The sequence below is a fragment of the Rhinolophus sinicus genome, chromosome 6 (assembly GCF_057876585.1).
Source record: "Rhinolophus sinicus isolate RSI-liver-muscle chromosome 6, RSI-T2T, whole genome shotgun sequence".
Classification (NCBI taxonomy): Eukaryota; Metazoa; Chordata; class Mammalia; order Chiroptera; family Rhinolophidae; genus Rhinolophus; species Rhinolophus sinicus.
In genome coordinates, this window is record NC_142506.1 from 41139166 (window position 1) to 41162382 (window position 23217).

At 69.8% G+C, this 23217-nt stretch overlaps 13 pseudogenes; all 13 read left to right on the forward strand.

Annotated features, from left to right (window-relative positions):
• The first annotated feature begins 1222 nt into the window (after positions 1–1222).
• LOC148757902 (5S ribosomal RNA) lies at positions 1223–1342 on the forward strand (annotated as a pseudogene).
• Positions 1343–2683: 1341 nt separating this feature from the next.
• On the forward strand, positions 2684–2803 carry LOC148757903 (5S ribosomal RNA; annotated as a pseudogene).
• A 2034-nt stretch (positions 2804–4837) lies between these two features.
• LOC148757904 (5S ribosomal RNA) lies at positions 4838–4957 on the forward strand (annotated as a pseudogene).
• A 1347-nt stretch (positions 4958–6304) lies between these two features.
• LOC148757905 (5S ribosomal RNA) lies at positions 6305–6424 on the forward strand (annotated as a pseudogene).
• Positions 6425–8458: 2034 nt separating this feature from the next.
• On the forward strand, positions 8459–8578 carry LOC148757906 (5S ribosomal RNA; annotated as a pseudogene).
• Positions 8579–9919: 1341 nt separating this feature from the next.
• On the forward strand, positions 9920–10039 carry LOC148757907 (5S ribosomal RNA; annotated as a pseudogene).
• Positions 10040–12074: 2035 nt separating this feature from the next.
• On the forward strand, positions 12075–12194 carry LOC148757908 (5S ribosomal RNA; annotated as a pseudogene).
• Positions 12195–13532: 1338 nt separating this feature from the next.
• On the forward strand, positions 13533–13652 carry LOC148757909 (5S ribosomal RNA; annotated as a pseudogene).
• Positions 13653–15687: 2035 nt separating this feature from the next.
• Positions 15688–15807, forward strand: LOC148757910 (5S ribosomal RNA; annotated as a pseudogene).
• Positions 15808–17145: 1338 nt separating this feature from the next.
• On the forward strand, positions 17146–17265 carry LOC148757911 (5S ribosomal RNA; annotated as a pseudogene).
• Positions 17266–19300: 2035 nt separating this feature from the next.
• LOC148757912 (5S ribosomal RNA) lies at positions 19301–19420 on the forward strand (annotated as a pseudogene).
• A 1341-nt stretch (positions 19421–20761) lies between these two features.
• On the forward strand, positions 20762–20881 carry LOC148757913 (5S ribosomal RNA; annotated as a pseudogene).
• A 2035-nt stretch (positions 20882–22916) lies between these two features.
• Positions 22917–23036, forward strand: LOC148757914 (5S ribosomal RNA; annotated as a pseudogene).
• The last annotated feature ends 181 nt before the right edge of the window (positions 23037–23217 follow it).

Consider the following 23217-nt stretch of genomic DNA (forward strand, 5'->3'; position numbering starts at 1 on the left):
TCTCTGTCCATGTCTCTCTGTATGTCGGGATACATACGTGTACATATACGTGTATATTTCCATCTCGCTCCCTCTTACGCCTCCTCCCGTTCTGTCTGTCGGTCCCTGTCCTGCGGGGACTCTAGTCCCCGTCCCCGCACAAGAACGCAGGATATGGTGAGGCCAAGAAGGAACACCAACGGAGCCACGGATAGGGGGCTGAGAGCACCATTTCTCACGGGCGGCTGGCTTGGAGACACGGCAGGCCGGAGCCGCCCGATCCCCAACCGGTCGGCCGTTTCTCTGCCAACCCACCGACACACCGACCGTCGACCCACCAAGCCGGCCCACTGCAATCCGCGCCCCTCTGCAATTTGCAGTCCACCACCCGCGCTTCCTAGCTTGGCCAACGCAGCACCTCCGGGGGCCCATGGCCAACTGGCAACAGCTGATGGCCAAGCGGTCACAGCTGATGACCATGCAGCCCCCACGCAGCACCCCTCCACGCGAGGCCCAGAGCCTCAAACTGCTCTCTGGGAGTCTGTCCCCAGTCCCCGTCTGTCTCTCTCCGCCACTCTCTTGCTCCGTCTCTGGCCTCTCTCACCTCCCCGGGTCAGGAGACGTGACGTGTAGCCACTGAAGGGACCGGAGGTCGGGCGGGACTCCGGGTGCTGACGAGGGGCGAGGGCCCAGACTGAAGGCTTGTGACGAAGGGTGGCTGCAGACCGGAGCTCCTGCACCCTGGTGGCGCGGGTGGCTCTCCCTGGCTTTGGGCCAGTGGGTGGGGCCGGCCAGGGCCAGGGCCTGGGTTGCACGTCCCTAGGGCCGGAGGGGACTGAGAGGACCCTGCGCCCCCCTCGGTGGCCCTGAGAGGTGGGGGCAGTCCAGCAGCAAGGGGGGCTGTGCGGTTGTGGGGCTGGGATGGGGGATGAGAGGGGTTGGGGTAGGGGCCCGGGGTAAAAGCCGTTCGGGGCCTGGGGAGTCCCAGGATGCCCGGGCGCCCAGATATCTGTCACAGTCAGGGAAGTGACCGAGGCCCGTGGAGCCACTGGGGGGCGCGAAGGGGCCTCGCTGTGTGCCAGGAGTAGCCCGTCGCCCACACCAGCGGCGTCCGGAGGAGGCGGGGAGCGGGCGGGAGGCGCTCAGGCAGACATGCTCGCCACCCGAGCGGCCCAGCAGCATGGCGCGCGCTCAGGAGGCAGGTCGGGAGCAGGCTCTTGGAGCGCAGGGAGCCGGGTCCAGCGCCTAAGGCCATACCGCCCTGAACGCGCCAGATCTCGTCTGAACTCGGAAGCTAAGCAGGGTCGGGCCTGGTTAGTACTTGGGTGGGAGACCACCTGGGAACACCTGTAGGCTTTTGCTCGCCTCTCCTTTTGCATCGCCGCCCCGGCGTGGCTCCCTCCGAACCCCTGCCGCCCCTTGCCCCTCTGCAGCCGCCCAGCCAGCCGAAGGTCCCCCTGGCCAGAGGCCGGTCAGCCACCCGGCACTACAAGCTGGCAGCCCCGGCGGCACACCAGGCCCGTCGGCCAGTGCTCCCCCCCACACCCTCTTCTTCGTCCTCTTCGGTCCCGCAGGCCATCATCCGGATCCCTTGGCCCAGCGGCGGTCGCCACCGCCGCCGCCGCCGCCGCCGCCGCCGCCACCAGCGCTGCCCTGGCCCCCGCCGCCACCACCAAAGCCCCCGCCATCACCGCGTTTCCCACACCCCTCGCCAGCGCTGCCCTCCCCCCTGCCCCCGCCGACACAACGCCGCCGCCGACGCCATTGCCGACCTCGCAACCCTCCCTCGCCGCCGCCGCCGCCGCCAGCGCTGCTCATGATCAGCCCCCGCTTCTGCGCCGCCGCCGCCGCCGCCGCCATCACCACGCTCCCCACCCCCTCCGCCAGCGCTGCACTCGCCCCAGTCCGCGACCCCGCCGCCGCCAACGCCATATTCCCTCATTCAGCCTCCTCTGCTCTCCCCGCTGCCGCCGCCGCCATCACCCCTCTCCCCATCCCCGCCTCCAGCACCGCCCTCTCCCCCGCCCCCACCCCAGCCGCCGGCCTTGCCGTACTCCCTCAATCTCCGGCCTCTGCTCTCCCGGCCTCCGCGCCAGCACCGCCCTCACGCCCTCTCCCGCCACCGCCGCCGCCGCCAGCGCTCCCCGCGCCCCAGTGCCCACCGTCAAAGCCCCCATTGTCGCCGCCGCCATCGCCGCCCTGGAGCCATCCACGCGGTTGCCATTGCCTACATCGCCACCCTCCCCTGCCTCCGCCGCGGACGCCGCCGCCGCCGCCGCCGCCGCCGCGGGGTCCTCCCACAACTCCCAGGCCCAGGGCTGCCTGCTGGTGCAGGCCTCCACCAGTCTTGGGGGTGCGGTTGGGGGTAAACCTGGTGGCGGTAGGGGGGCGGGGTGTATGCCGGTCTGGGTCCTGGGGAATCCCAGGATGCCAGAGTTCCACGACTTCTGGCACCATCAGGGAAATGGCAGTGTCCCATGGAACCTCCGGTGGCGCGAAGTGGCCTCGCTGCGGGCCAGCAGTGGCCCGACGCCCACGCCAGGGGCATTCGGAGGAGGCGGGGAGCCGGACTGGACGGGGACGCGGTGACGGCGGAGCCGGCCAGCGGGTCGATGTTCGCCACCAGAGCGGAGCATCTGCATGGCGCGCGCTCACGAGGCAGTCCGGGAGCAGGCTCTTGGGGCGCGGGGAGCCAGGTCCCAGCGTCGACGGCTATACCACCCTGAACGCGCCCGATCTCCTCTGAATTCGGGAGCTAAGCAGGGAGGGGCCTGGTTAGTACTTGGATGGGAGACCGCCTGGGAATACCTGTAGGCTTTTGCTTGCCTCTCCTTTTGCGCCGCCGCCCCGGCGTGGCTCCCTCCGAACCCCTGCCGCCCCTTGCCCCTCTGAAGCCGCCCAGCCAGCCGAAGGTCCCCCTGGCCAGAGGCCGGTCAGCCACCCGGCACTACAAGCTGGCAGCCCCGGCCGCACACCAGGCCCGTCGGCCAGGGCTCCACCCCACACCCTCTTCTTAGTCCTCTTCGCTGAGGCAGGCCGTCAGCCTGCAGCAGTTATCCAAGCCTGTGTCTCCGCCGGCAGGCACCTCTACCCACACCCCCGCACGCCCCCTCCCATCGCCCACAAGAGCCAGGAGCCCTCCCTTCCCGCCGTTCGTGGTGGCCCCAACACACAGGGCACAAAGAGCCGGGTCAAACCAGGGGACAGAGGGAGCAGCACCCAAACACACCGCACGCCCTTGGACTCCAGGAGAGACCACCACAAGGGGAAGTGCAGGCACGCAGGCACACAACCCTCACAACCAGGGTGCCTGTGGGCTGCCACTCTCCTCCCTTGGGGGGGGTCCCTGGGCGGGGCTCGGAGCCCACTGGCCCTCCGGCCTGGCCCGGGGCCTTCAAGGGTGACTGCCAATACCCGGGCACTGCCTCTGTAGTGGAGCCCAGCCCCGGGCACGACCACACTCCGGTGGAGAGGCTGCCACTTCAACACAGCCTCAGCGAGTCTGTCCCAGTCCATGTGCCCGCCTGTGCGTCCCTCCCCCCCGGCCCCCCCACGTCTCTCTGGCTCTGTGACGTGCCTGTTGGGCTCTGCCTCTCGCTCAGGAGCTCTCTCCCGCGAGCCAGCCCCCTTTTTCTGTCTCTGTCCATGTCTCTCTGTATGTCGGGATACATACGTGTACATATACGTGTATATTTCCATCTCGCTCCCTCTTACGCCTCCTCCCGTTCTGTCTGTCGGTCCCTGTCCTGCGGGGACTCTAGTCCCCGTCCCCGCACAAGAACGCAGGATATGGTGAGGCCAAGAAGGAACACCAACGGAGCCACGGATAGGGGGCTGAGAGCACCATTTCTCACGGGCGGCTGGCTTGGAGACACGGCAGGCCGGAGCCGCCCGATCCCCAACCGGTCGGCCGTTTCTCTGCCAACCCACCGACACACCGACCGTCGACCCACCAAGCCGGCCCACTGCAATCCGCGCCCCTCTGCAATTTGCAGTCCACCACCCGCGCTTCCTAGCTTGGCCAACGCAGCACCTCCGGGGGCCCATGGCCAACTGGCAACAGCTGATGGCCAAGCGGTCACAGCTGATGACCATGCAGCCCCCACGCAGCACCCCTCCACGCGAGGCCCAGAGCCTCAAACTGCTCTCTGGGAGTCTGTCCCCAGTCCCCGTCTGTCTCTCTCCGCCACTCTCTTGCTCCGTCTCTGGCCTCTCTCACCTCCCCGGGTCAGGAGACGTGACGTGTAGCCACTGAAGGGACCGGAGGTCGGGCGGGACTCCGGGTGCTGACGAGGGGCGAGGGCCCAGACTGAAGGCTTGTGACGAAGGGTGGCTGCAGACCGGAGCTCCTGCACCCTGGTGGCGCGGGTGGCTCTCCCTGGCTTTGGGCCAGTGGGTGGGGCCGGCCAGGGCCAGGGCCTGGGTTGCACGTCCCTAGGGCCGGAGGGGACTGAGAGGACCCTGCGCCCCCCTCGGTGGCCCTGAGAGGTGGGGGCAGTCCAGCAGCAAGGGGGGCTGTGCGGTTGTGGGGCTGGGATGGGGGATGAGAGGGGTTGGGGTAGGGGCCCGGGGTAAAAGCCGTTCGGGGCCTGGGGAGTCCCAGGATGCCCGGGCGCCCAGATATCTGTCACAGTCAGGGAAGTGACCGAGGCCCGTGGAGCCACTGGGGGGCGCGAAGGGGCCTCGCTGTGTGCCAGGAGTAGCCCGTCGCCCACACCAGCGGCGTCCGGAGGAGGCGGGGAGCGGGCGGGAGGCGCTCAGGCAGACATGCTCGCCACCCGAGCGGCCCAGCAGCATGGCGCGCGCTCAGGAGGCAGGTCGGGAGCAGGCTCTTGGAGCGCAGGGAGCCGGGTCCAGCGCCTAAGGCCATACCGCCCTGAACGCGCCAGATCTCGTCTGAACTCGGAAGCTAAGCAGGGTCGGGCCTGGTTAGTACTTGGGTGGGAGACCACCTGGGAACACCTGTAGGCTTTTGCTCGCCTCTCCTTTTGCATCGCCGCCCCGGCGTGGCTCCCTCCGAACCCCTGCCGCCCCTTGCCCCTCTGCAGCCGCCCAGCCAGCCGAAGGTCCCCCTGGCCAGAGGCCGGTCAGCCACCCGGCACTACAAGCTGGCAGCCCCGGCGGCACACCAGGCCCGTCGGCCAGTGCTCCCCCCCACACCCTCTTCTTCGTCCTCTTCGGTCCCGCAGGCCATCATCCGGATCCCTTGGCCCAGCGGCGGTCGCCACCGCCGCCGCCGCCGCCGCCGCCGCCGCCGCCGCCACCAGCGCTGCCCTGGCCCCCGCCGCCACCACCAAAGCCCCCGCCATCACCGCGTTTCCCACACCCCTCGCCAGCGCTGCCCTCCCCCCTGCCCCCGCCGACACAACGCCGCCGCCGACGCCATTGCCGACCTCGCAACCCTCCCTCGCCGCCGCCGCCGCCGCCAGCGCTGCTCATGATCAGCCCCCGCTTCTGCGCCGCCGCCGCCGCCGCCGCCATCACCACGCTCCCCACCCCCTCCGCCAGCGCTGCACTCGCCCCAGTCCGCGACCCCGCCGCCGCCAACGCCATATTCCCTCATTCAGCCTCCTCTGCTCTCCCCGCTGCCGCCGCCGCCATCACCCCTCTCCCCATCCCCGCCTCCAGCACCGCCCTCTCCCCCGCCCCCACCCCAGCCGCCGGCCTTGCCGTACTCCCTCAATCTCCGGCCTCTGCTCTCCCGGCCTCCGCGCCAGCACCGCCCTCACGCCCTCTCCCGCCACCGCCGCCGCCGCCAGCGCTCCCCGCGCCCCAGTGCCCACCGTCAAAGCCCCCATTGTCGCCGCCGCCATCGCCGCCCTGGAGCCATCCACGCGGTTGCCATTGCCTACATCGCCACCCTCCCCTGCCTCCGCCGCGGACGCCGCCGCCGCCGCCGCCGCCGCCGCGGGGTCCTCCCACAACTCCCAGGCCCAGGGCTGCCTGCTGGTGCAGGCCTCCACCAGTCTTGGGGGTGCGGTTGGGGGTAAACCTGGTGGCGGTAGGGGGGCGGGGTGTATGCCGGTCTGGGTCCTGGGGAATCCCAGGATGCCAGAGTTCCACGACTTCTGGCACCATCAGGGAAATGGCAGTGTCCCATGGAACCTCCGGTGGCGCGAAGTGGCCTCGCTGCGGGCCAGCAGTGGCCCGACGCCCACGCCAGGGGCATTCGGAGGAGGCGGGGAGCCGGACTGGACGGGGACGCGGTGACGGCGGAGCCGGCCAGCGGGTCGATGTTCGCCACCAGAGCGGAGCATCTGCATGGCGCGCGCTCACGAGGCAGTCCGGGAGCAGGCTCTTGGGGCGCGGGGAGCCAGGTCCCAGCGTCGACGGCTATACCACCCTGAACGCGCCCGATCTCCTCTGAATTCGGGAGCTAAGCAGGGAGGGGCCTGGTTAGTACTTGGATGGGAGACCGCCTGGGAATACCTGTAGGCTTTTGCTTGCCTCTCCTTTTGCGCCGCCGCCCCGGCGTGGCTCCCTCCGAACCCCTGCCGCCCCTTGCCCCTCTGAAGCCGCCCAGCCAGCCGAAGGTCCCCCTGGCCAGAGGCCGGTCAGCCACCCGGCACTACAAGCTGGCAGCCCCGGCCGCACACCAGGCCCGTCGGCCAGGGCTCCACCCCACACCCTCTTCTTAGTCCTCTTCGCTGAGGCAGGCCGTCAGCCTGCAGCAGTTATCCAAGCCTGTGTCTCCGCCGGCAGGCACCTCTACCCACACCCCCGCACGCCCCCTCCCATCGCCCACAAGAGCCAGGAGCCCTCCCTTCCCGCCGTTCGTGGTGGCCCCAACACACAGGGCACAAAGAGCCGGGTCAAACCAGGGGACAGAGGGAGCAGCACCCAAACACACCGCACGCCCTTGGACTCCAGGAGAGACCACCACAAGGGGAAGTGCAGGCACGCAGGCACACAACCCTCACAACCAGGGTGCCTGTGGGCTGCCACTCTCCTCCCTTGGGGGGGGTCCCTGGGCGGGGCTCGGAGCCCACTGGCCCTCCGGCCTGGCCCGGGGCCTTCAAGGGTGACTGCCAATACCCGGGCACTGCCTCTGTAGTGGAGCCCAGCCCCGGGCACGACCACACTCCGGTGGAGAGGCTGCCACTTCAACACAGCCTCAGCGAGTCTGTCCCAGTCCATGTGCCCGCCTGTGCGTCCCTCCCCCCCGGCCCCCCCACGTCTCTCTGGCTCTGTGACGTGCCTGTTGGGCTCTGCCTCTCGCTCAGGAGCTCTCTCCCGCGAGCCAGCCCCCTTTTTCTGTCTCTGTCCATGTCTCTCTGTATGTCGGGATACATACGTGTACATATACGTGTATATTTCCATCTCGCTCCCTCTTACGCCTCCTCCCGTTCTGTCTGTCGGTCCCTGTCCTGCGGGGACTCTAGTCCCCGTCCCCGCACAAGAACGCAGGATATGGTGAGGCCAAGAAGGAACACCAACGGAGCCACGGATAGGGGGCTGAGAGCACCATTTCTCACGGGCGGCTGGCTTGGAGACACGGCAGGCCGGAGCCGCCCGATCCCCAACCGGTCGGCCGTTTCTCTGCCAACCCACCGACACACCGACCGTCGACCCACCAAGCCGGCCCACTGCAATCCGCGCCCCTCTGCAATTTGCAGTCCACCACCCGCGCTTCCTAGCTTGGCCAACGCAGCACCTCCGGGGGCCCATGGCCAACTGGCAACAGCTGATGGCCAAGCGGTCACAGCTGATGACCATGCAGCCCCCACGCAGCACCCCTCCACGCGAGGCCCAGAGCCTCAAACTGCTCTCTGGGAGTCTGTCCCCAGTCCCCGTCTGTCTCTCTCCGCCACTCTCTTGCTCCGTCTCTGGCCTCTCTCACCTCCCCGGGTCAGGAGACGTGACGTGTAGCCACTGAAGGGACCGGAGGTCGGGCGGGACTCCGGGTGCTGACGAGGGGCGAGGGCCCAGACTGAAGGCTTGTGACGAAGGGTGGCTGCAGACCGGAGCTCCTGCACCCTGGTGGCGCGGGTGGCTCTCCCTGGCTTTGGGCCAGTGGGTGGGGCCGGCCAGGGCCAGGGCCTGGGTTGCACGTCCCTAGGGCCGGAGGGGACTGAGAGGACCCTGCGCCCCCCTCGGTGGCCCTGAGAGGTGGGGGCAGTCCAGCAGCAAGGGGGGCTGTGCGGTTGTGGGGCTGGGATGGGGGATGAGAGGGGTTGGGGTAGGGGCCCGGGGTAAAAGCCGTTCGGGGCCTGGGGAGTCCCAGGATGCCCGGGCGCCCAGATATCTGTCACAGTCAGGGAAGTGACCGAGGCCCGTGGAGCCACTGGGGGGCGCGAAGGGGCCTCGCTGTGTGCCAGGAGTAGCCCGTCGCCCACACCAGCGGCGTCCGGAGGAGGCGGGGAGCGGGCGGGAGGCGCTCAGGCAGACATGCTCGCCACCCGAGCGGCCCAGCAGCATGGCGCGCGCTCAGGAGGCAGGTCGGGAGCAGGCTCTTGGAGCGCAGGGAGCCGGGTCCAGCGCCTAAGGCCATACCGCCCTGAACGCGCCAGATCTCGTCTGAACTCGGAAGCTAAGCAGGGTCGGGCCTGGTTAGTACTTGGGTGGGAGACCACCTGGGAACACCTGTAGGCTTTTGCTCGCCTCTCCTTTTGCATCGCCGCCCCGGCGTGGCTCCCTCCGAACCCCTGCCGCCCCTTGCCCCTCTGCAGCCGCCCAGCCAGCCGAAGGTCCCCCTGGCCAGAGGCCGGTCAGCCACCCGGCACTACAAGCTGGCAGCCCCGGCGGCACACCAGGCCCGTCGGCCAGTGCTCCCCCCCACACCCTCTTCTTCGTCCTCTTCGGTCCCGCAGGCCATCATCCGGATCCCTTGGCCCAGCGGCGGTCGCCACCGCCGCCGCCGCCGCCGCCGCCGCCGCCACCAGCGCTGCCCTGGCCCCCGCCGCCACCACCAAAGCCCCCGCCATCACCGCGTTTCCCACACCCCTCGCCAGCGCTGCCCTCCCCCCTGCCCCCGCCGACACAACGCCGCCGCCGACGCCATTGCCGACCTCGCAACCCTCCCTCGCCGCCGCCGCCGCCGCCAGCGCTGCTCATGATCAGCCCCCGCTTCTGCGCCGCCGCCGCCGCCGCCGCCATCACCACGCTCCCCACCCCCTCCGCCAGCGCTGCACTCGCCCCAGTCCGCGACCCCGCCGCCGCCAACGCCATATTCCCTCATTCAGCCTCCTCTGCTCTCCCCGCTGCCGCCGCCGCCATCACCCCTCTCCCCATCCCCGCCTCCAGCACCGCCCTCTCCCCCGCCCCCACCCCAGCCGCCGGCCTTGCCGTACTCCCTCAATCTCCGGCCTCTGCTCTCCCGGCCTCCGCGCCAGCACCGCCCTCACGCCCTCTCCCGCCACCGCCGCCGCCGCCAGCGCTCCCCGCGCCCCAGTGCCCACCGTCAAAGCCCCCATTGTCGCCGCCGCCATCGCCGCCCTGGAGCCATCCACGCGGTTGCCATTGCCTACATCGCCACCCTCCCCTGCCTCCGCCGCGGACGCCGCCGCCGCCGCCGCCGCCGCCGCGGGGTCCTCCCACAACTCCCAGGCCCAGGGCTGCCTGCTGGTGCAGGCCTCCACCAGTCTTGGGGGTGCGGTTGGGGGTAAACCTGGTGGCGGTAGGGGGGCGGGGTGTATGCCGGTCTGGGTCCTGGGGAATCCCAGGATGCCAGAGTTCCACGACTTCTGGCACCATCAGGGAAATGGCAGTGTCCCATGGAACCTCCGGTGGCGCGAAGTGGCCTCGCTGCGGGCCAGCAGTGGCCCGACGCCCACGCCAGGGGCATTCGGAGGAGGCGGGGAGCCGGACTGGACGGGGACGCGGTGACGGCGGAGCCGGCCAGCGGGTCGATGTTCGCCACCAGAGCGGAGCATCTGCATGGCGCGCGCTCACGAGGCAGTCCGGGAGCAGGCTCTTGGGGCGCGGGGAGCCAGGTCCCAGCGTCGACGGCTATACCACCCTGAACGCGCCCGATCTCCTCTGAATTCGGGAGCTAAGCAGGGAGGGGCCTGGTTAGTACTTGGATGGGAGACCGCCTGGGAATACCTGTAGGCTTTTGCTTGCCTCTCCTTTTGCGCCGCCGCCCCGGCGTGGCTCCCTCCGAACCCCTGCCGCCCCTTGCCCCTCTGAAGCCGCCCAGCCAGCCGAAGGTCCCCCTGGCCAGAGGCCGGTCAGCCACCCGGCACTACAAGCTGGCAGCCCCGGCCGCACACCAGGCCCGTCGGCCAGGGCTCCACCCCACACCCTCTTCTTAGTCCTCTTCGCTGAGGCAGGCCGTCAGCCTGCAGCAGTTATCCAAGCCTGTGTCTCCGCCGGCAGGCACCTCTACCCACACCCCCGCACGCCCCCTCCCATCGCCCACAAGAGCCAGGAGCCCTCCCTTCCCGCCGTTCGTGGTGGCCCCAACACACAGGGCACAAAGAGCCGGGTCAAACCAGGGGACAGAGGGAGCAGCACCCAAACACACCGCACGCCCTTGGACTCCAGGAGAGACCACCACAAGGGGAAGTGCAGGCACGCAGGCACACAACCCTCACAACCAGGGTGCCTGTGGGCTGCCACTCTCCTCCCTTGGGGGGGGTCCCTGGGCGGGGCTCGGAGCCCACTGGCCCTCCGGCCTGGCCCGGGGCCTTCAAGGGTGACTGCCAATACCCGGGCACTGCCTCTGTAGTGGAGCCCAGCCCCGGGCACGACCACACTCCGGTGGAGAGGCTGCCACTTCAACACAGCCTCAGCGAGTCTGTCCCAGTCCATGTGCCCGCCTGTGCGTCCCTCCCCCCCGGCCCCCCCACGTCTCTCTGGCTCTGTGACGTGCCTGTTGGGCTCTGCCTCTCGCTCAGGAGCTCTCTCCCGCGAGCCAGCCCCCTTTTTCTGTCTCTGTCCATGTCTCTCTGTATGTCGGGATACATACGTGTACATATACGTGTATATTTCCATCTCGCTCCCTCTTACGCCTCCTCCCGTTCTGTCTGTCGGTCCCTGTCCTGCGGGGACTCTAGTCCCCGTCCCCGCACAAGAACGCAGGATATGGTGAGGCCAAGAAGGAACACCAACGGAGCCACGGATAGGGGGCTGAGAGCACCATTTCTCACGGGCGGCTGGCTTGGAGACACGGCAGGCCGGAGCCGCCCGATCCCCAACCGGTCGGCCGTTTCTCTGCCAACCCACCGACACACCGACCGTCGACCCACCAAGCCGGCCCACTGCAATCCGCGCCCCTCTGCAATTTGCAGTCCACCACCCGCGCTTCCTAGCTTGGCCAACGCAGCACCTCCGGGGGCCCATGGCCAACTGGCAACAGCTGATGGCCAAGCGGTCACAGCTGATGACCATGCAGCCCCCACGCAGCACCCCTCCACGCGAGGCCCAGAGCCTCAAACTGCTCTCTGGGAGTCTGTCCCCAGTCCCCGTCTGTCTCTCTCCGCCACTCTCTTGCTCCGTCTCTGGCCTCTCTCACCTCCCCGGGTCAGGAGACGTGACGTGTAGCCACTGAAGGGACCGGAGGTCGGGCGGGACTCCGGGTGCTGACGAGGGGCGAGGGCCCAGACTGAAGGCTTGTGACGAAGGGTGGCTGCAGACCGGAGCTCCTGCACCCTGGTGGCGCGGGTGGCTCTCCCTGGCTTTGGGCCAGTGGGTGGGGCCGGCCAGGGCCAGGGCCTGGGTTGCACGTCCCTAGGGCCGGAGGGGACTGAGAGGACCCTGCGCCCCCCTCGGTGGCCCTGAGAGGTGGGGGCAGTCCAGCAGCAAGGGGGGCTGTGCGGTTGTGGGGCTGGGATGGGGGATGAGAGGGGTTGGGGTAGGGGCCCGGGGTAAAAGCCGTTCGGGGCCTGGGGAGTCCCAGGATGCCCGGGCGCCCAGATATCTGTCACAGTCAGGGAAGTGACCGAGGCCCGTGGAGCCACTGGGGGGGCGCGAAGGGGCCTCGCTGTGTGCCAGGAGTAGCCCGTCGCCCACACCAGCGGCGTCCGGAGGAGGCGGGGAGCGGGCGGGAGGCGCTCAGGCAGACATGCTCGCCACCCGAGCGGCCCAGCAGCATGGCGCGCGCTCAGGAGGCAGGTCGGGAGCAGGCTCTTGGAGCGCCGGGAGCCGGGTCCAGCGCCTAAGGCCATACCGCCCTGAACGCGCCAGATCTCGTCTGAACTCGGAAGCTAAGCAGGGTCGGGCCTGGTTAGTACTTGGGTGGGAGACCACCTGGGAACACCTGTAGGCTTTTGCTCGCCTCTCCTTTTGCATCGCCGCCCCGGCGTGGCTCCCTCCGAACCCCTGCCGCCCCTTGCCCCTCTGCAGCCGCCCAGCCAGCCGAAGGTCCCCCTGGCCAGAGGCCGGTCAGCCACCCGGCACTACAAGCTGGCAGCCCCGGCGGCACACCAGGCCCGTCGGCCAGTGCTCCCCCCCACACCCTCTTCTTCGTCCTCTTCGGTCCCGCAGGCCGTCATCCGGATCCCTTGGCCCAGCGGCGGTCGCCACCGCCGCCGCCGCCGCCGCCGCCGCCACCAGCGCTGCCCTGGCCCCCGCCGCCACCACCAAAGCCCCCGCCATCACCGCGTTTCCCACACCCCTCGCCAGCGCTGCCCTCCCCCCTGCCCCCGCCGACACAACGCCGCCGCCGACGCCATTGCCGACCTCGCAACCCTCCCTCGCCGCCGCCGCCGCCGCCAGCGCTGCTCATGATCAGCCCCCGCTTCTGCGCCGCCGCCGCCGCCGCCGCCATCACCACGCTCCCCACCCCCTCCGCCAGCGCTGCACTCGCCCCAGTCCGCGACCCCGCCGCCGCCAACGCCATATTCCCTCATTCAGCCTCCTCTGCTCTCCCCGCTGCCGCCGCCGCCATCACCCCTCTCCCCATCCCCGCCTCCAGCACCGCCCTCTCCCCCGCCCCCACCCCAGCCGCCGGCCTTGCCGTACTCCCTCAATCTCCGGCCTCTGCTCTCCCGGCCTCCGCGCCAGCACCGCCCTCACGCCCTCTCCCGCCACCGCCGCCGCCGCCAGCGCTCCCCGCGCCCCAGTGCCCACCGTCAAAGCCCCCATTGTCGCCGCCGCCATCGCCGCCCTGGAGCCATCCACGCGGTTGCCATTGCCTACATCGCCACCCTCCCCTGCCTCCGCCGCGGACGCCGCCGCCGCCGCCGCCGCCGCCGCGGGGTCCTCCCACAACTCCCAGGCCCAGGGCTGCCTGCTGGTGCAGGCCTCCACCAGTCTTGGGGGTGCGGTTGGGGGTAAACCTGGTGGCGGTAGGGGGGCGGGGTGTATGCCGGTCTGGGTCCTGGGGAATCCCAGGATGCCAGAGTTCCACGACTTCTGGCACCATCAGGGAAATGGCAGTGTCCCATGGAACCTCCGGTGGCGCGAAGTGGCCTCGCTGCGGGCCAGCAGTGGCCCGACGCCCACGCCAGGGGCATTCGGAGGAGGCGGGGAGCCGGACTGGACGGGGACGCGGTGACGGCGGAGCCGGCCAGCGGGTCGATGTTCGCCACCAGAGCGGAGCATCTGCATGGCGCGCGCTCACGAGGCAGTCCGGGAGCAGGCTCTTGGGGCGCGGGGAGCCAGGTCCCAGCGTCGACGGCTATACCACCCTGAACGCGCCCGATCTCCTCTGAATTCGGGAGCTAAGCAGGGAGGGGCCTGGTTAGTACTTGGATGGGAGACCGCCTGGGAATACCTGTAGGCTTTTGCTTGCCTCTCCTTTTGCGCCGCCGCCCCGGCGTGGCTCCCTCCGAACCCCTGCCGCCCCTTGCCCCTCTGAAGCCGCCCAGCCAGCCGAAGGTCCCCCTGGCCAGAGGCCGGTCAGCCACCCGGCACTACAAGCTGGCAGCCCCGGCCGCACACCAGGCCCGTCGGCCAGGGCTCCACCCCACACCCTCTTCTTAGTCCTCTTCGCTGAGGCAGGCCGTCAGCCTGCAGCAGTTATCCAAGCCTGTGTCTCCGCCGGCAGGCACCTCTACCCACACCCCCGCACGCCCCCTCCCATCGCCCACAAGAGCCAGGAGCCCTCCCTTCCCGCCGTTCGTGGTGGCCCCAACACACAGGGCACAAAGAGCCGGGTCAAACCAGGGGACAGAGGGAGCAGCACCCAAACACACCGCACGCCCTTGGACTCCAGGAGAGACCACCACAAGGGGAAGTGCAGGCACGCAGGCACACAACCCTCACAACCAGGGTGCCTGTGGGCTGCCACTCTCCTCCCTTGGGGGGGGTCCCTGGGCGGGGCTCGGAGCCCACTGGCCCTCCGGCCTGGCCCGGGGCCTTCAAGGGTGACTGCCAATACCCGGGCACTGCCTCTGTAGTGGAGCCCAGCCCCGGGCACGACCACACTCCGGTGGAGAGGCTGCCACTTCAACACAGCCTCAGCGAGTCTGTCCCAGTCCATGTGCCCGCCTGTGCGTCCCTCCCCCCCGGCCCCCCCACGTCTCTCTGGCTCTGTGACGTGCCTGTTGGGCTCTGCCTCTCGCTCAGGAGCTCTCTCCCGCGAGCCAGCCCCCTTTTTCTGTCTCTGTCCATGTCTCTCTGTATGTCGGGATACATACGTGTACATATACGTGTATATTTCCATCTCGCTCCCTCTTACGCCTCCTCCCGTTCTGTCTGTCGGTCCCTGTCCTGCGGGGACTCTAGTCCCCGTCCCCGCACAAGAACGCAGGATATGGTGAGGCCAAGAAGGAACACCAACGGAGCCACGGATAGGGGGCTGAGAGCACCATTTCTCACGGGCGGCTGGCTTGGAGACACGGCAGGCCGGAGCCGCCCGATCCCCAACCGGTCGGCCGTTTCTCTGCCAACCCACCGACACACCGACCGTCGACCCACCAAGCCGGCCCACTGCAATCCGCGCCCCTCTGCAATTTGCAGTCCACCACCCGCGCTTCCTAGCTTGGCCAACGCAGCACCTCCGGGGGCCCATGGCCAACTGGCAACAGCTGATGGCCAAGCGGTCACAGCTGATGACCATGCAGCCCCCACGCAGCACCCCTCCACGCGAGGCCCAGAGCCTCAAACTGCTCTCTGGGAGTCTGTCCCCAGTCCCCGTCTGTCTCTCTCCGCCACTCTCTTGCTCCGTCTCTGGCCTCTCTCACCTCCCCGGGTCAGGAGACGTGACGTGTAGCCACTGAAGGGACCGGAGGTCGGGCGGGACTCCGGGTGCTGACGAGGGGCGAGGGCCCAGACTGAAGGCTTGTGACGAAGGGTGGCTGCAGACCGGAGCTCCTGCACCCTGGTGGCGCGGGTGGCTCTCCCTGGCTTTGGGCCAGTGGGTGGGGCCGGCCAGGGCCAGGGCCTGGGTTGCACGTCCCTAGGGCCGGAGGGGACTGAGAGGACCCTGCGCCCCCCTCGGTGGCCCTGAGAGGTGGGGGCAGTCCAGCAGCAAGGGGGGCTGTGCGGTTGTGGGGCTGGGATGGGGGATGAGAGGGGTTGGGGTAGGGGCCCGGGGTAAAAGCCGTTCGGGGCCTGGGGAGTCCCAGGATGCCCGGGCGCCCAGATATCTGTCACAGTCAGGGAAGTGACCGAGGCCCGTGGAGCCACTGGGGGGGCGCGAAGGGGCCTCGCTGTGTGCCAGGAGTAGCCCGTCGCCCACACCAGCGGCGTCCGGAGGAGGCGGGGAGCGGGCGGGAGGCGCTCAGGCAGACATGCTCGCCACCCGAGCGGCCCAGCAGCATGGCGCGCGCTCAGGAGGCAGGTCGGGAGCAGGCTCTTGGAGCGCCGGGAGCCGGGTCCAGCGCCTAAGGCCATACCGCCCTGAACGCGCCAGATCTCGTCTGAACTCGGAAGCTAAGCAGGGTCGGGCCTGGTTAGTACTTGGGTGGGAGACCACCTGGGAACACCTGTAGGCTTTTGCTCGCCTCTCCTTTTGCATCGCCGCCCCGGCGTGGCTCCCTCCGAACCCCTGCCGCCCCTTGCCCCTCTGCAGCCGCCCAGCCAGCCGAAGGTCCCCCTGGCCAGAGGCCGGTCAGCCACCCGGCACTACAAGCTGGCAGCCCCGGCGGCACACCAGGCCCGTCGGCCAGTGCTCCCCCCCACACCCTCTTCTTCGTCCTCTTCGGTCCCGCAGGCCGTCATCCGGATCCCTTGGCCCAGCGGCGGTCGCCACCGCCGCCGCCGCCGCCGCCGCCGCCACCAGCGCTGCCCTGGCCCCCGCCGCCACCACCAAAGCCCCCGCCATCACCGCGTTTCCCACACCCCTCGCCAGCGCTGCCCTCCCCCCTGCCCCCGCCGACACAACGCCGCCGCCGACGCCATTGCCGACCTCGCAACCCTCCCTCGCCGCCGCCGCCGCCGCCAGCGCTGCTCATGATCAGCCCCCGCTTCTGCGCCGCCGCCGCCGCCGCCGCCATCACCACGCTCCCCACCCCCTCCGCCAGCGCTGCACTCGCCCCAGTCCGCGACCCCGCCGCCGCCAACGCCATATTCCCTCATTCAGCCTCCTCTGCTCTCCCCGCTGCCGCCGCCGCCATCACCCCTCTCCCCATCCCCGCCTCCAGCACCGCCCTCTCCCCCGCCCCCACCCCAGCCGCCGGCCTTGCCGTACTCCCTCAATCTCCGGCCTCTGCTCTCCCGGCCTCCGCGCCAGCACCGCCCTCACGCCCTCTCCCGCCACCGCCGCCGCCGCCAGCGCTCCCCGCGCCCCAGTGCCCACCGTCAAAGCCCCCATTGTCGCCGCCGCCATCGCCGCCCTGGAGCCATCCACGCGGTTGCCATTGCCTACATCGCCACCCTCCCCTGCCTCCGCCGCGGACGCCGCCGCCGCCGCCGCCGCCGCCGCGGGGTCCTCCCACAACTCCCAGGCCCAGGGCTGCCTGCTGGTGCAGGCCTCCACCAGTCTTGGGGGTGCGGTTGGGGGTAAACCTGGTGGCGGTAGGGGGGCGGGGTGTATGCCGGTCTGGGTCCTGGGGAATCCCAGGATGCCAGAGTTCCACGACTTCTGGCACCATCAGGGAAATGGCAGTGTCCCATGGAACCTCCGGTGGCGCGAAGTGGCCTCGCTGCGGGCCAGCAGTGGCCCGACGCCCACGCCAGGGGCATTCGGAGGAGGCGGGGAGCCGGACTGGACGGGGACGCGGTGACGGCGGAGCCGGCCAGCGGGTCGATGTTCGCCACCAGAGCGGAGCATCTGCATGGCGCGCGCTCACGAGGCAGTCCGGGAGCAGGCTCTTGGGGCGCGGGGAGCCAGGTCCCAGCGTCGACGGCTATACCACCCTGAACGCGCCCGATCTCCTCTGAATTCGGGAGCTAAGCAGGGAGGGGCCTGGTTAGTACTTGGATGGGAGACCGCCTGGGAATACCTGTAGGCTTTTGCTTGCCTCTCCTTTTGCGCCGCCGCCCCGGCGTGGCTCCCTCCGAACCCCTGCCGCCCCTTGCCCCTCTGAAGCCGCCCAGCCAGCCGAAGGTCCCCCTGGCCAGAGGCCGGTCAGCCACCCGGCACTACAAGCTGGCAGCCCCGGCCGCACACCAGGCCCGTCGGCCAGGGCTCCACCCCACACCCTCTTCTTAGTCCTCTTCGCTGAGGCAGGCCGTCAGCCTGCAGCAGTTATCCAAGCCTGTGTCTCCGCCGGCAGGCACCTCTACCCACACCCCCGCACGCCCCCTCCCATCGCCCACAAGAGCCAGGAGCCCTCCCTTCCCGCCGTTCGTGGTGGCCCCAACACACAGGGCACAAAGAGCCGGGTCAAACCAGGGGACAGAGGGAGCAGCACCCAAACACACCGCACGCCCTTGGACTCCAGGAGAGACCACCACAAGGGGAAGTGCAGGCACGCAGGCACACAACCCTCACAACCAGGGTGCCTGTGGGCTGCCACTCTCCTCCCTTGGGGGGGGTCCCTGGGCGGGGCTCGGAGCCCACTGGCCCTCCGGCCTGGCCCGGGGCCTTCAAGGGTGACTGCCAATACCCGGGCACTGCCTCTGTAGTGGAGCCCAGCCCCGGGCACGACCACACTCCGGTGGAGAGGCTGCCACTTCAACACAGCCTCAGCGAGTCTGTCCCAGTCCATGTGCCCGCCTGTGCGTCCCTCCCCCCCGGCCCCCCCACGTCTCTCTGGCTCTGTGACGTGCCTGTTGGGCTCTGCCTCTCGCTCAGGAGCTCTCTCCCGCGAGCCAGCCCCCTTTTTCTGTCTCTGTCCATGTCTCTCTGTATGTCGGGATACATACGTGTACATATACGTGTATATTTCCATCTCGCTCCCTCTTACGCCTCCTCCCGTTCTGTCTGTCGGTCCCTGTCCTGCGGGGACTCTAGTCCCCGTCCCCGCACAAGAACGCAGGATATGGTGAGGCCAAGAAGGAACACCAACGGAGCCACGGATAGGGGGCTGAGAGCACCATTTCTCACGGGCGGCTGGCTTGGAGACACGGCAGGCCGGAGCCGCCCGATCCCCAACCGGTCGGCCGTTTCTCTGCCAACCCACCGACACACCGACCGTCGACCCACCAAGCCGGCCCACTGCAATCCGCGCCCCTCTGCAATTTGCAGTCCACCACCCGCGCTTCCTAGCTTGGCCAACGCAGCACCTCCGGGGGCCCATGGCCAACTGGCAACAGCTGATGGCCAAGCGGTCACAGCTGATGACCATGCAGCCCCCACGCAGCACCCCTCCACGCGAGACCCAGAGCCTCAAACTGCTCTCTGGGAGTCTGTCCCCAGTCCCCGTCTGTCTCTCTCCGCCACTCTCTTGCTCCGTCTCTGGCCTCTCTCACCTCCCCGGGTCAGGAGACGTGACGTGTAGCCACTGAAGGGACCGGAGGTCGGGCGGGACTCCGGGTGCTGACGAGGGGCGAGGGCCCAGACTGAAGGCTTGTGACGAAGGGTGGCTGCAGACCGGAGCTCCTGCACCCTGGTGGCGCGGGTGGCTCTCCCTGGCTTTGGGCCAGTGGGTGGGGCCGGCCAGGGCCAGGGCCTGGGTTGCACGTCCCTAGGGCCGGAGGGGACTGAGAGGACCCTGCGCCCCCCTCGGTGGCCCTGAGAGGTGGGGGCAGTCCAGCAGCAAGGGGGGCTGTGCGGTTGTGGGGCTGGGATGGGGGATGAGAGGGGTTGGGGTAGGGGCCCGGGGTAAAAGCCGTTCGGGGCCTGGGGAGTCCCAGGATGCCCGGGCGCCCAGATATCTGTCACAGTCAGGGAAGTGACCGAGGCCCGTGGAGCCACTGGGGGGGCGCGAAGGGGCCTCGCTGTGTGCCAGGAGTAGCCCGTCGCCCACACCAGCGGCGTCCGGAGGAGGCGGGGAGCGGGCGGGAGGCGCTCAGGCAGACATGCTCGCCACCCGAGCGGCCCAGCAGCATGGCGCGCGCTCAGGAGGCAGGTCGGGAGCAGGCTCTTGGAGCGCCGGGAGCCGGGTCCAGCGCCTAAGGCCATACCGCCCTGAACGCGCCAGATCTCGTCTGAACTCGGAAGCTAAGCAGGGTCGGGCCTGGTTAGTACTTGGGTGGGAGACCACCTGGGAACACCTGTAGGCTTTTGCTCGCCTCTCCTTTTGCATCGCCGCCCCGGCGTGGCTCCCTCCGAACCCCTGCCGCCCCTTGCCCCTCTGCAGCCGCCCAGCCAGCCGAAGGTCCCCCTGGCCAGAGGCCGGTCAGCCACCCGGCACTACAAGCTGGCAGCCCCGGCGGCACACCAGGCCCGTCGGCCAGTGCTCCCCCCCACACCCTCTTCTTCGTCCTCTTCGGTCCCGCAGGCCGTCATCCGGATCCCTTGGCCCAGCGGCGGTCGCCACCGCCGCCGCCGCCGCCGCCGCCGCCGCCACCAGCGCTGCCCTGGCCCCCGCCGCCACCACCAAAGCCCCCGCCATCACCGCGTTTCCCACACCCCTCGCCAGCGCTGCCCTCCCCCCTGCCCCCGCCGACACAACGCCGCCGCCGACGCCATTGCCGACCTCGCAACCCTCCCTCGCCGCCGCCGCCGCCGCCAGCGCTGCTCATGATCAGCCCCCGCTTCTGCGCCGCCGCCGCCGCCGCCGCCATCACCACGCTCCCCACCCCCTCCGCCAGCGCTGCACTCGCCCCAGTCCGCGACCCCGCCGCCGCCAACGCCATATTCCCTCATTCAGCCTCCTCTGCTCTCCCCGCTGCCGCCGCCGCCATCACCCCTCTCCCCATCCCCGCCTCCAGCACCGCCCTCTCCCCCGCCCCCACCCCAGCCGCCGGCCTTGCCGTACTCCCTCAATCTCCGGCCTCTGCTCTCCCGGCCTCCGCGCCAGCACCGCCCTCACGCCCTCTCCCGCCACCGCCGCCGCCGCCAGCGCTCCCCGCGCCCCAGTGCCCACCGTCAAAGCCCCCATTGTCGCCGCCGCCATCGCCGCCCTGGAGCCATCCACGCGGTTGCCATTGCCTACATCGCCACCCTCCCCTGCCTCCGCCGCGGACGCCGCCGCCGCCGCCGCCGCCGCCGCGGGGTCCTCCCACAACTCCCAGGCCCAGGGCTGCCTGCTGGTGCAGGCCTCCACCAGTCTTGGGGGTGCGGTTGGGGGTAAACCTGGTGGCGGTAGGGGGGCGGGGTGTATGCCGGTCTGGGTCCTGGGGAATCCCAGGATGCCAGAGTTCCACGACTTCTGGCACCATCAGGGAAATGGCAGTGTCCCATGGAACCTCCGGTGGCGCGAAGTGGCCTCGCTGCGGGCCAGCAGTGGCCCGACGCCCACGCCAGGGGCATTCGGAGGAGGCGGGGAGCCGGACTGGACGGGGACGCGGTGACGGCGGAGCCGGCCAGCGGGTCGATGTTCGCCACCAGAGCGGAGCATCTGCATGGCGCGCGCTCACGAGGCAGTCCGGGAGCAGGCTCTTGGGGCGCGGGGAGCCAGGTCCCAGCGTCGACGGCTATACCACCCTGAACGCGCCCGATCTCCTCTGAATTCGGGAGCTAAGCAGGGAGGGGCCTGGTTAGTACTTGGATGGGAGACCGCCTGGGAATACCTGTAGGCTTTTGCTTGCCTCTCCTTTTGCGCCGCCGCCCCGGCGTGGCTCCCTCCGAACCCCTGCCGCCCCTTGCCCCTCTGAAGCCGCCCAGCCAGCCGAAGGTCCCCCTGGCCAGAGGCCGGTCAGCCACCCGGCACTACAAGCTGGCAGCCCCGGCCGCACACCAGGCCCGTCGGCCAGGGCTCCACCCCACACCCTCTTCTTAGTCCTCTTCGCTGAGGCAGGCCGTCAGCCTGCAGCAGTTATCCAAGCCTGTGTCTCCGCCGGCAGGCACCTCTACCCACACCCCCGCACGCCCCCTCCCATCGCCCACAAGAGCCAGGAGCCCTCCCTTCCCGCCGTTCGTGGTGGCCCCAACACACAGGGCACAAAGAGCCGGGTCAAACCAGGGGACAGAGGGAGCAGCACCCAAACACACCGCACGCCCTTGGACTCCAGGAGAGACCACCACAAGGGGAAGTGCAGGCACGCAGGCACACAACCCTCACAACCAGGGTGCCTGTGGGCTGCCACTCTCCTCCCTTGGGGGGGGTCCCTGGGCGGGGCTCGGAGCCCACTGGCCCTCCGGCCTGGCCCGGGGCCTTCAAGGGTGACTGCCAATACCCGGGCACTGCCTCTGTAGTGGAGCCCAGCCCCGGGCACGACCACACTCCGGTGGAGAGGCTGCCACTTCAACACAGCCTCAGCGAGTCTGTCCCAGTCCATGTGCCCGCCTGTGCGTCCCTCCCCCCCGGCCCCCCCACGTCTCTCTGGCTCTGTGACGTGCCTGTTGGGCTCTGCCTCTCGCTCAGGAGCTCTCTCCCGCGAGCCAGCCCCCTTTTTCTGTCTCTGTCCATGTCTCTCTGTATGTCGGGATACATACGTGTACATATACGTGTATATTTCCATCTCGCTCCCTCTTACGCCTCCTCCCGTTCTGTCTGTCGGTCCCTGTCCTGCGGGGACTCTAGTCCCCGTCCCCGCACAAGAACGCAGGATATGGTGAGGCCAAGAAGGAACACCAACGGAGCCACGGATAGGGGGCTGAGAGCACCATTTCTCACGGGCGGCTGGCTTGGAGACACGGCAGGCCGGAGCCGCCCGATCCCCAACCGGTCGGCCGTTTCTCTGCCAACCCACCGACACACCGACCGTCGACCCACCAAGCCGGCCCACTGCAATCCGCGCCCCTCTGCAATTTGCAGTCCACCACCCGCGCTTCCTAGCTTGGCCAACGCAGCACCTCCGGGGGCCCATGGCCAACTGGCAACAGCTGATGGCCAAGCGGTCACAGCTGATGACCATGCAGCCCCCACGCAGCACCCCTCCACGCGAGGCCCAGAGCCTCAAACTGCTCTCTGGGAGTCTGTCCCCAGTCCCCGTCTGTCTCTCTCCGCCACTCTCTTGCTCCGTCTCTGGCCTCTCTCACCTCCCCGGGTCAGGAGACGTGACGTGTAGCCACTGAAGGGACCGGAGGTCGGGCGGGACTCCGGGTGCTGACGAGGGGCGAGGGCCCAGACTGAAGGCTTGTGACGAAGGGTGGCTGCAGACCGGAGCTCCTGCACCCTGGTGGCGCGGGTGGCTCTCCCTGGCTTTGGGCCAGTGGGTGGGGCCGGCCAGGGCCAGGGCCTGGGTTGCACGTCCCTAGGGCCGGAGGGGACTGAGAGGACCCTGCGCCCCCCTCGGTGGCCCTGAGAGGTGGGGGCAGTCCAGCAGCAAGGGGGGCTGTGCGGTTGTGGGGCTGGGATGGGGGATGAGAGGGGTTGGGGTAGGGGCCCGGGGTAAAAGCCGTTCGGGGCCTGGGGAGTCCCAGGATGCCCGGGCGCCCAGATATCTGTCACAGTCAGGGAAGTGACCGAGGCCCGTGGAGCCACTGGGGGGGCGCGAAGGGGCCTCGCTGTGTGCCAGGAGTAGCCCGTCGCCCACACCAGCGGCGTCCGGAGGAGGCGGGGAGCGGGCGGGAGGCGCTCAGGCAGACATGCTCGCCACCCGAGCGGCCCAGCAGCATGGCGCGCGCTCAGGAGGCAGGTCGGGAGCAGGCTCTTGGAGCGCCGGGAGCCGGGTCCAGCGCCTAAGGCCATACCGCCCTGAACGCGCCAGATCTCGTCTGAACTCGGAAGCTAAGCAGGGTCGGGCCTGGTTAGTACTTGGGTGGGAGACCACCTGGGAACACCTGTAGGCTTTTGCTCGCCTCTCCTTTTGCATCGCCGCCCCGGCGTGGCTCCCTCCGAACCCCTGCCGCCCCTTGCCCCTCTGCAGCCGCCCAGCCAGCCGAAGGTCCCCCTGGCCAGAGGCCGGTCAGCCACCCGGCACTACAAGCTGGCAGCCCCGGCGGCACACCAGGCCCGTCGGCCAGTGCTCCCCCCCACA